Below are 10,885 nucleotides of genomic sequence, written 5' to 3'. Positions count from 1 at the left end.
TCTAATATGCAAAAGAAAAACAAAATTAGTTTTTACTTAGCTAGCGTGGCTGTTGTTAAGCCCAAAACTACACAGTAGGCTGACTGCGCTCTATCCACCGTTTGTATCAAACCCCGATTTTTAGCCCTTGCACTTGCCTCAGCGTCACCGAAAAGAGTTTAAGCTTACAAATGATATCTGAAAGCATTCATGGTTATTTATCTTTCATAACCTTTATAAAAAATCCATGGTTTAATGGATTATTCGTCACCGGTTAAACGGAGGGGGGAAAGAGTTTCAATTTACTGTTTTCTTTGTTGCTGCCATGAAGAGGGAACACTGCTTATATAATAATAAATTAAGACATACAATTGAATTAGAGTGTGTGTGTTTTCGTATAGCAAAGCCACATTGGGCTACCTGCTGAGCCCACCGCGGGGAATCGAACCTCTGATTTTAGCGTTGTAAATCCGTAGACATACCGCTGTACTAGCCGATTAAACTAGAATAAAAACCGTCTTTTTTTTTTAAAGGAAAGACAATAAGTATGAAGCTTAAATGATTTTTACTTCATCGATGTTAAACACAAATAATATAAATGCTTTTCTAGATTGATATTTCTGAGAAGAGTCTGTTACTGCAGTTCTTTATGTGACGGCTAAATTATAGATCATCGCCACCGCCAGGGAAATTCTACACTGTAAGAACACTATTTTTCAAAAACATAATTAAATAGGCGGACATGTAATGAAAACAGCTTACCACTCAGCGTACAAAACAGGCAACAACTATCAACATAAAACAAAACTATTTGTAAGGAAAATGTACAAATAAGGACCTAAACACATTTTACCAATTTCAGAAAATCGCAGATTAAGCATAACAATAACTATTTAGAACAAGTTAACAAAACAATCGAAAAATTATGTTTGTAAAAACGGGTGGTATGAATATAGAATGCACTATGTGGAGGAGCGAACAACTTTTCGACCTTCTTCGGTCTTCGTCGGGTTCATAAAGAAAGAAGGAGGTAACTGACCGATAGCTGACCACATGTTTGAAAGCGGTTGTGTAATTGAGTGTAGGAATGTAGAGGGCGTGCTTAAATGTTGGATATATTTATTAATATAGGTATAAAGGTCAGCTATCGGTCAGTTAACTCTTTCTTTCTTTGCGAACCTGACGATGACCGAAGAAGGTTGAAACGTTGTTCGGTCCTCGGGTTAGTGCTTTCTATACACATACCAACAGTTTTTTACATATATAATTTTCTCTACAAGTGGGTTTTCTCGTCATCACGAATTAAAATAAACGAACAATATGTTTAACACTAGCAGCATGCACTGTGTTTGCAACAAAATAAGTGTACGGTAGCATGACAGTAAAGCTATAATTATTTAAAGTGACGATAAAGAGAATGAATGACACGTTTAACATTAATAAACAATGGAGTATACAATATACATTTATTACAAAGTAAGTGACAATAGTTATTAAAAATTACATCTTAAAATCGGTCAATGACACTATAGTGAAACCAATAAAAATATCAAAATAGTAACTGTTAACAGCAAAATACATGGAAAGTAAAGGCGTCAAGATACAGACACAATCAGCAACTATCATTTATTTATATTAAAGCGATGTTCGTCACATATAATAAGAGCAACCAATAATCTGTCACTGCTAGAGTTGGGGTATGATAAATAAAAAAATAATAAACAGTAGATTTTAATAACAAGAGAGCATACACTAAATTATGGTAATAAAAACCCTAAATCAATTGACCTAAAAACTGTAATATGTTAAGCATAAGAGGAATAACTAATATTATTAACACGGTGATCATACAAGATAGTATGTATATATCAACTTTAAAATATATTAATATCAAATGAATACATGAAAACATAGAAATAAAACTTAGGATTTGTTATCATATTTTAAGTATTACAGCTCAGTAATCATGAGTAATAAGATAAACGTAGGATACATATTACAATGTACTGCAGTAAATACGTTGAAACTAATACTAATATTGAACTAGAATATTTCAACAATAAAACTGACGCCAAGAATGACCACAGCGTCTAACAATATCTAATACCTTTATAAAGAATAAAAAAGAGTTAACAGAAACAATAATCATAAGGCTAGATACCTTTTAACAATAAATACATTTGCGACGATAAAAACCATAACATCTTGTAGCTATTTGCATTAAGAACATTTAAGGCAAGCGAATCCACGTAAGAAAACCAGCAGTTTTTAATTAAACAATGGACGTACTGTAAATTTTCTCGTGTACGTGTGACTAAACAATATACGTTTGATATGTATAAAAATAAGCCTTTTACCGTCTCAACCATGGTATGGACGTATTATAACTTTATAATTTATAACAATAACCAAACTGGTATCTATTAACAATATTTATTTACTCTGAAAAATAATCATAATTACATAGTTGCTGTTAACAATAAGTCGACATACGGTAAATACTACAAAATATACGTATAGTTAAGAATTAACGAACTTAGTATCTGTTAGCATTATTTTGAGATAACGTACCAATAAACTTAACAGTTTAACATAATCAGGAATAAATAAATGTGTGCAAATTTAATGACAAATAATAATTTAGATTCTTTGCTTTCAATGCGGGATGTTTTCCTCCGGGACAGCGGTAAGTATTCAGAGTTACGATGCTAAAATGAGAGGGGGTTCGATTCCTCTCAGCGAATAACCTGTCTCTGATGTTGTGTAAGAAATATACACACGTGCTACAAAGAAAAAACAACAGTTTAGAAATAGAGAACCTAGTATCCATTAATATTAAATTGGCATGCGGTATAAGAACCATAACAACTTAATATTTGCAAAAAATAAGTTGATATGCAGTAAATACACACAACAACACATAACAACACATAACAACACATTACCTTTACTACAAAACACACATACATCTTAGAAATAAGGGACAAACTGGAATAATGTTATAAAAAACATAATATTTTTACATCTGTTAATTGTTTGTTTCTTTAGAATTAAGCACAAAGCTACGCAATGGGCTATCTGTGCTCTGCTTAACACGGGTATTGAAATCTGTTTTTCAGAGGTGTGAGTTCGCAGATATATCGCTGTGCCACTGGGGGGCACATCTGTTAAAAACAAATTGACGTTCTAGTGATATTGAACAGATAGATTGGTAATAACTTTCATAACAACTTTGTAACTGCCAAGAGTAAACACACTAATGGTAATATAACAATAGCAAGCTTGGATTTATTTAGAAAAAGTGAACATAAGGTGAAAGCAACATTATTAAATTGGCATTTGGTCAGAGTAAAATGAATATTTGGTTTCAATAGTGACAACAGGTTAGTTTTTATGAATTATACGTTCATCTATAGCAAGTACAGAAATAAAAAGTTAATAACAGGATTAAAAACAAACTGGTTGCAAACAAAACCTAACAACTTTTGTTCTGTTTTAGTGAACGAGCAGACATGGACTACTGTGGTACTAACAATCTGTAAGTTTAGCTCAGATACGAAATTTAATGTATATTAAGAATTGAAATAAAAGCTTAATACCTGGTTTAAACAACACAATTGCTTTCAAACAGCTACATTCAGTAAAATCTGGCGACAACTGGCGGTATCGTCTCATGACATCTTGGATGTAGTGTACGTCAGAGGCATGTTGTGATTGAAGGTCACCAGGTTTTGGATCAGAACTTGTCCGAAGTGCGGTCAATTTAGGGCCAGGCAAAGTGGATAAAATATCCGATGTAACTGACCACTGCGCCATATTCAATAAAAACAGATCCTTCCATGACTCTTCCAGTAATATAACCTAAAGATCAACAAACATATTTATTAAAGGACATCCCTTTACTCTAAACTGTCGATCTATTTGATTTTTTAAGATATTGAGTGGAACTACCAAAAAATGGAGTAAGATAAAGAAAGGTCTGGCTTATTTCCGATACTTGCGCAAACAACAAAAGATTTCTGCATTAATCACCCTTTAGTTTGAGCTGATAAATTAGACTGAATGCAACTAATAAACAGCACTCACTTCGTGTGCAATGGTTATCAAGTAGATTTATTTGACTGTAACTCTTATAACACTCTCGCATTCTCAAGGCGAGGAGTGCCATTTTGAAGTAACAGGATACAAACCATGAATTATCGATATGCTGACCTTTAAGCCACCTTTATCTTTCCTCTAAAACAGAAAAAAGATTTCTGAATTATAAATAAACAACTTATTCTCTCGGTGAAAACCTGATGCCAGGAATTCATCAACAGCAATATGTGTGTCACAGATTTTGGCTTTTTCTCTTCTAATGAGAGAGATTGATGTCAAGAAGTCATCGGAAGTAATATGTTTGTGTCGTACAATGAAGGATTTATTTCAGGAGATCGTCGAGAGTTTCGAATCAGAAACTGGTTTGAGCTGCCAATGATTTGTTTGTTTTCGGATATTCGCATAAAACTATTTTAGTCTTCTCTAATTTTAAATTAATAGACTAAATAGGAGAGAATTAGTTTAGAGCGCCCACTGCAAACTGATGGATTACCCTTGTTTTACAAAATAGAAGAACCTGACTGCCTCTCTTATATTGTACCCACAACCACAAAGTGCGGATCGCGACTTGTATTTTGAAGTAATGGGATACGAGCTGAAGACCCACAGATTTATAGTCCGTTATATTAACTAGTGCTCCTCCCTCGTCCCTACTAAAATTGTTTGTACCTCTATTAGCACAATTCTATGTGAGGAGCTTCTGTGTGATAAGACATTAGGATAAAGTGATAGATAACGCAGTGGCTAATCAGGTTTATTACTATTTTCCACACTTTTCAGTCTATAAACTAAAATTAGGTAGTAAGGGTTTATAGCTACAGATAGCCTAATAAAGCTTAATTTTATTTTTATTTATCTTAATTATGCAGGAGAAATCATACTTAAAATGCTGGAACTTGTTTTGTTTGCTACACCACAGCTCTTTTCACTCTTGCAAGTGTCCACAAATCATGAGATATCATGTGATACTGGAAAAGAAACATGGTTACAAGAACAAAACAATGACAAACAATTTGACGCTGTTTTGCTACTATGTGCTAATATAAAGAACGTTTAAACTCACTACTTACCTAAATATGACGAGTTTAATAGAATTTTCTATCTACCTTAAAGCCGATTCAAATGTTTTAGTCCGCTTATAAGAGAAATCTTGGTTTATACTTGGCATGGTAATTTATGTATGTACATATATATATGTTATGTTTTTGTTTTGTTTTAGGGTCGACATATGCAAATATATTTTCTGAAATACATTCATGAAGAAGAAGAAACATCCAAAATTACGAATACGTAGTGTATACATACATAACATATCCCCAAGGAATTACTAGACAATGTTTTGATAAGATATATATTAGGATGTATTAAATTGGTTGTTTTTATGCGTTGTGGAACCCAGCTGCATAGATTAAGCCCTGCAATGTGAAAGTAAAATTTTTATATGCATGCTTTTATACGTTACATGTTAAGCTATTGTCAATATTAGCAAACGTTATTTAAACTTTGAAAAAGTAAGCTAATCATAATATATTCTTTTTTTCATTGAGTATCTTCCACTTCTATGACAATCTTTTTAACACATCAGTTTATACTTAACAACTTAAAAGTTGGAGAATGAAATCATTTTTATTGCTTCAGCTGGATCTACTATTCTTCCATTCTTATTAGATGGAGAAAACTCAACATCATTGGCAACTACACAAATTAGAAAGGCAAATAAACAAAAATGTTGTGGAGAAAACAACAATATGCATAAGCTGTTAAAGCGTAGTTTTGTATTATCATACAAAAATAGAAATTTAGAGAGTGAGTAATAACAAAATACCTTACATAAAGAATTTAAAATTAATTGTGAAGCTAAAAAAAAATTCGAACAGAAATCCTCCAAGGGAAATTTGTTATATGTAAGGATTAGACAAAGAATTCAAACACCAAACCTACAATAGTTGTTTATTAATTGTAATGCTTAGAGAAACATTGGAAGAGAAAATGTGAAACAGTTCTCTAATAATTGTAAAACTAAGGGAAAAGAAAAAGAGACAGAACATCTTTGTATGTCGTTTGTGTTAATTATTAATTAAAAAAAGAACAGGAAAAAAGATGGAGGATGTTCAATAAATGTAAAAGAATATCCATTATAAATGTTTATGTTTGGTTTGTGTATTACTATTAATAACAATTAATTAATTATAATGCTAAGGAAAAGAACTAACATTAAAAATCTGCAAGAGATGTTTCTTAATTCAAACAAACTTTGGTATGAGAATTGGAGTAGGAAATTGTAAGAGCTGTTTATTAATTGCGATAATAAGAACAATTAACTTAAGAGAAAACATAGAAGAAATGTTATTTGCATATAACGCTGAGGAAAATTATTCAAACAGAAAATGTACAAGAATATAAAAGTCTGACAATTGTATATGAATTGTGTGACAGTGAAAATGAGCTCAAACAGAAGACCTACAGTTATTATTTATTAATGGTAATGCTCTAGTATATTTATAATTTAGATAAACTAGCTTAACCTTCGAGCTGTTGGATAGATACGTTTAATAACTGGAAATTCGGTCAAGAATTCAATCGTGAAATAGTGTTAAATCTCTCGTACTAACTAAATCGTGATTTTAAATTGAATATTGAGGTGATATAAATGTAAATATAAAATGAACAATCACTCTAAACATAAAAACAGTGCGTGTGTGCTTTCTTTTCTTGACTAGGGACCTTTTCAAGATTCTCTAAATTCAATGTTTCTTTAGTTTAAGGAAATAGTGCAACTAGCACTACGCACGTGACTGATGATACTTATTAAGACCAAGGCAAAACCATAACCATTAATTATGAACAAGGTGCAGTACTGCAAGAAAAAAACACACTGGACAGAAAAGGTTTATTAACTCAAGAACAAAGAAACAAAGGCATTCAGAATGAAATAAGCTAAACAGCTTTTTCGGTAACGTGCAATGTAAAATTTGCATATATACAAAATAAATAACAAATTCAGAACGACTACTAAATAATGAATGCGTTATAAACCTTTAAAAAACATAAAATTTTTCAGTTTAAAAATAAAAAATCTGCAGTTCAAATCCTTTAACACTAATCAGCTCCTCACATTGAGAATGTGGTAATATAACTCATGATGAAGATACAAGATCAAATCAGTACAGGTACATTAACAATAATTAACATAATATACTGCTGCACAATCACAAATACAATCATATATGTCACAGAAACCTTTCATAAGAGAAGCAAATAATCATACTAAATAAAATAATTTTACAAAATATAGCAAACACAAAAAATGAGGCTAAAGAATAGAGTAAAAGAGCTAGAAACATTACTCTTACCTCGAAAAAATAACACCATGAAATTCAACATACAGAATAAACTAAACAGGATAAGCCTAACTCTCGTTATCATTATTTTATCTCCAGTTTTAGGTCTTATAAAGTAGCTCTTTATTTCTGACTGGCTGTCATCTTATCTCTGATGATAGCTTTGGTTTGGAGTTAGGTCTGACTGATCCTTGCTAACTTCATTCACGGCTCCTAATATTCTTCCCATAACTGTGAAAGTAGTATTAACCATCATCAGAAATTATCAACTTTCTGGTTATACAAGTCTCATATCTCTATACCTTTAATCACTGCTGTTTCGTGATATGGATTTGTATCACAGTCATAATTACAGTTATGCTGATGGGCAGAGTCATTAGCAGGTCGAACATTAGTTGCAGTTAAGGCAGTTCTCTTGACTTTTTCAGTGAAAGCTCTTTGGTGTTTGGTATCTCAAACTTCAGTGTAAATGTAGTCACTTGATTCCAGTGATGTTCATTGCTGACTGTCAAAGTCACCATCTTCCTTTGTGATGGAAAAACTGATGCAAGCATCAAAATCACGGCATTTACTGTGTTGGTTACTGAAATCACCATCACTATTAGCTATAATGCCTGTCAAGCTTCAAAGGACACCTTGCTCTGCTTTATGGACATTTGGTCGATGGTTCAGGTGGCTTTAACTTTGGAAAAGTATTCTTGGGTTTCAGAATGTTCTGCTGAATGTGAGTGCAGAAATAATGCCTATGCTTTACTATCAGCAGATACCCTCCAATGAGTCACCTCAATAGAAACTCTAGTGACATCCAACATATATCTTTCTTAACTGGGAACGGTGTATTAGGTAGTGGGCATAGAGCTGAAGACACATGGCATGGTTTTCGGAGATTCTAATTTTTTTTCATCTGGTGAGTATTGGGTCCTGTGGGCTATTCAGGAGACCTCAGAGGCAGTTAAACAACCAACTCATCACAATATTGAATGTCTAATGCATCAGCCGGCAATGTATTTTCATGCAAGTTCTATTGGGTGGAAGATAAGACCGGTCACAAGTATCTTTGGGTAATCATAGAAGTTGAGATTTTTGCCAAACAGGAGGTGCTGAGTGTAAGTTTGGTCATCATAATTTTGCCCTTTTATAGTAGTTTAGATTAATAGAGATTTTAGCACACTGTGTATTAAATACCACTGACTAGCTGAAGACAAAATAGTCAAGTTCCAAGTTACCCCAGGAGTGGAACTTAAATAGTCGAAGCTGAAAATACAAGGTTGATGAATTTCAACTTGTCTAAAGGTAATCTTGGAGGACAGGATGATAAAAGGTTAGTACCATCCAGTTACAACCATTATTTATCCTCTTAAAACTTATAGGCTGAGTAATTAATTAATTATTTTGGTTACGTGATTCTTTGATCAGGATCCATTGCCTTCCCTTCCATCTGGTTGTTACATAAAGATATTAAATTCGTATAGGAAAGAACTGGAAACAATCCTTAAAAACTGGATCATACGCACAGACAGTAAAGCTAGTCATCCTTTTTATCTTTAGTACTCAATAACGCGTGCATTGCATTTACTTAGATATCTTCTTTGTTAGGGTGTTGGTTCATACTTTTCGTGTTACTTATACAGCCTGCACATTAGTGCATTTTATACTTCATATGGTAATAAAACAATTTAGAAAACGTTCAGAAAATTGCACGCTTTTATGCACATTTTATACATATTTAGTTTAAGTGATTGGAAGTATTATATTATAGCCAAATAAGACAAATAATATCATAGACAAATAAAACAAAACTTATATTTGTGACATAAAAGTTACCACTACTAACCTTTGCCACCTTCTGAAATATTTCAGTTTGATGTAATCAAAATGTCTTATATCTCTTTTACAGAGAAAAAAAGATAAATTTCAGACAAAGTGTGATGTTCGTTGTTGCTCTTATACTTCCATGAAAATTCACTTCCTGCCAAATATTTCAATATCAGAATTGAAATATTATTTCACAAATAATAAACAATACATGTATATATCTTCAAATAATATCTGACAGATCAGTAATCACTGTTAACTTAATATTACAGCCTTAACAAACAAATGAAACTTTTTATTTCCATTCATATGTTATTTAATAGTTGAACTCATTATGTAGTTGACCTATTCATGCTACACAGCATTCATGAATGACTTCAGGTAATATTCTTGCATATATATGGGATCATGCATATGTATTTATTAAGGTAAATATATTATTATACACACATATCTCCGTTATACATCATTACATTTGTTAACAACTTTCAATAGGCTGTCATCAGTTTCTTCTCGAAATGTTATTTTCTATAGTTAATGTGTGGTGCCTACAGTCAAGTAAAGGTACTACTACCTGTAATTCATAAAATTCATGTATGTGCTGTTTTTATTCAGGCTTTATAAGATAAATAAACTGAGAACATTTATCTAAGTCAAATTTTGTAAACTAAAAGTATGCTAAGACAGGATTAACAATCATGCTATTACTATGGTTTATATTATCAGACACACTAATGAAATAAAAACCTCTTAATGGATATGGAGAAGTTATATGCCATTCAGATGTGACAGAAAAGATTTATTGAAAACTATGTATTATTCTATAGAGTGCTACTTGCCACTCAGCTAAATGAGATGAATGATTTTCATGAAACTCTTTTGCCTTGGAATGCAATCACTTGATAACTTAGAACACAAAAGTCACAAAGCCCTTTCAGCTGATTTTTCGATCTTCTAGCTATTGATGCACAAGGTATTACATCTGCTGGTATCAGCCATACTAAAATTAATCAAGAAGTTGTCATCTGGTATCCTACATGTATCGCTTAACTTTACTTAATAGCTCTGAAAGTAAGGGTCACAAAGCCTTGTTGGTCTGGTAATCTTGCAATAGAAAAATCATACAAATCAAGTTTAAATCATACAATGTAGCATATACACTTTAAGACAAGTACCACCTAATACATTGGTAAGCAAGGACCATTTTCTGTCACACAGTGATCCTACAGTCAGTTGCTCTCCTAGCTGTCAATGACTGGGTTTAATCCCAACCATATCAATTAGTGGTCCTCATTGGTAGTTTCTGAACTATCAGAGTTGAGCCTCACTTACTGATCCAGTACTTCTTCAAGTGACAACCAGCCAGATTCTCTCAATTCTCCCCTTCTTATCTTTAGGGCCATGGCGAGGTAAAACAGTAGCTTTAATCTTATCTGTCTCGGCTGCGTCTTCTTGCGCCTTTCAGGCAAACCAGTTCATCAGAGATTTATTGGTCATGTAAAGATGTTGCTGATCATTGTGTATTACGTATTTTAGTGCATTTCCTTAACTGAAGTAGCTTACATGTTAAGGGACCAACTCATTGGAACACAAGATGAAGTACTTTCCAACCACAGTAAAAATACTGCTATTCTGTGGGTACATAACAAAAC

The 10,885-nt window shown here is 32.5% G+C and overlaps 1 pseudogene across 1 annotated transcript in view; it reads right to left on the bottom strand.

Moving 5' to 3' along the window:
- Positions 1-10,885, bottom strand: part of LOC143258555 (nuclear receptor subfamily 2 group E member 1-like) — a 56,269-nt pseudogene that overhangs the window by 6,029 nt on the left and 39,355 nt on the right. The window contains exon 6 of the transcript XR_013032354.1: positions 3,579-3,840. The product of XR_013032354.1 is annotated as a nuclear receptor subfamily 2 group E member 1-like (transcript). The remainder of the gene's footprint in view (positions 1-3,578; positions 3,841-10,885) is intronic.

Source organism: Tachypleus tridentatus, chromosome 8 (genome assembly GCF_004210375.1).
Source record: "Tachypleus tridentatus isolate NWPU-2018 chromosome 8, ASM421037v1, whole genome shotgun sequence".
In the NCBI taxonomy this organism is placed as follows: domain Eukaryota; kingdom Metazoa; phylum Arthropoda; class Merostomata; order Xiphosura; family Limulidae; genus Tachypleus; species Tachypleus tridentatus.
The sequence above is the reverse complement of the archived record's forward strand: the minus strand, read 5'-3'. Positions and strand labels throughout refer to the sequence as shown.